Source organism: Cyprinodon variegatus, unplaced genomic scaffold, assembly GCF_000732505.1.
Source record: "Cyprinodon variegatus isolate N-32 unplaced genomic scaffold, C_variegatus-1.0 Scaffold123, whole genome shotgun sequence".
Taxonomy (NCBI): Eukaryota; Metazoa; Chordata; class Actinopteri; order Cyprinodontiformes; family Cyprinodontidae; genus Cyprinodon; species Cyprinodon variegatus.
This window is the reverse complement of record NW_015150576.1, coordinates 1,015,859-1,017,102: the sequence shown is the minus strand read 5'-3', so window position 1 is coordinate 1,017,102 and position 1,244 is coordinate 1,015,859.

The following is a 1,244-nucleotide window of genomic DNA, read 5'->3' as shown; positions in this document are numbered from 1 at the left end:
CACTCACATATATGAGTACAGAAATTGTAACCAAAACATTTGTAAGGCTTCCGGACACCAGCGAACCAATAAGAGTTATTATCCTGCACTTCCATAATTACTCAAAGAGAGCATCAGTGAAGGTCAGACAAGAACTCAGAACTATTGGCTACATTTGAGGTTATCATTAACACTAAGAAAGAGACTTTTGTCAGGAGATTTAATGGAACCCAATGTCCTTCTTGTATGATCTACTATGAACATCATACCTACAGTCAAATATGATAGCGGGGGTACACTTATGATGCTATGGGGCTCCTTTGCTGTTTCAAAATTTAAAAAAATTAAATTAAAGCGGCAATAATTGCTGTTCTCTACCAAACAGTTACCAATATAAAAGCAGCTTGTTATATTTCAGCTCTCCTGACTCAGAAATGGTGCACAACACATTATTAAAACCCCACAGTTTAAAAAAAACCCTTCAAATCCCCAGTGGCTCTGTGGAAGCAGAACTCCAGCCTCAACCTGGCTTTGACGTTACACTTCCACAGAACCACCGCATCGAGCTGAGGTCCTTCCTGCAGTTTAACTCGTTGTGTTAAATAAATGGCCATTTTTGCTTCAGAGATTAAATAATTTAAAATTCTGGATTTGAAAGCAGTGGCTCGGTTGTAATGTACACCATTGATAAAAACGGAATGGGTAAAAACCACACTAAAAAGGCTAAAAACGTTCATTAAAAAAATAAAAAAAAACTAGTCAGTCGTACACAATCCATAAAAACGTGAAACACACTCTCAGGCAAACTGCAAAAAGGACATTTGTTTAAAACCTCAGGACCGATGACAGATAAAAATGCGTTTGAAGCAATGGCGCCGTGAAGTATCCTCCATTGAAGGTCACCAGTACGTTTCTTGATGGGAGGCTTGTACAAAGTCCTCCACTGAGGTTTTTGTCCTCCAAATCTGTCTGCCCAGACGCTTGTTTGCCTGTTATGGAGAGTTCTCTTGTTTAGGACTTTAGTGCAAGTTCTGTATAATGTTTTTGCGTCTTGCACAGATCCATCCTTTGATTTACGTTTTGTAATAGGGGTCCACTGTCCTCCTCAAAGTCCGTATCCATGTATACGTCCGGGAACGGGTCGCTCGTGTCAGGCGGGCGCCTTCCGGTGGCGTGCAGCTGCAGGCATAGATATCCATAATAAAGGCTAGATGTCTCGTCCGCGCTGCTGGCCAAAGGGGGTCGACGTCCGCACGTGGCGGCCA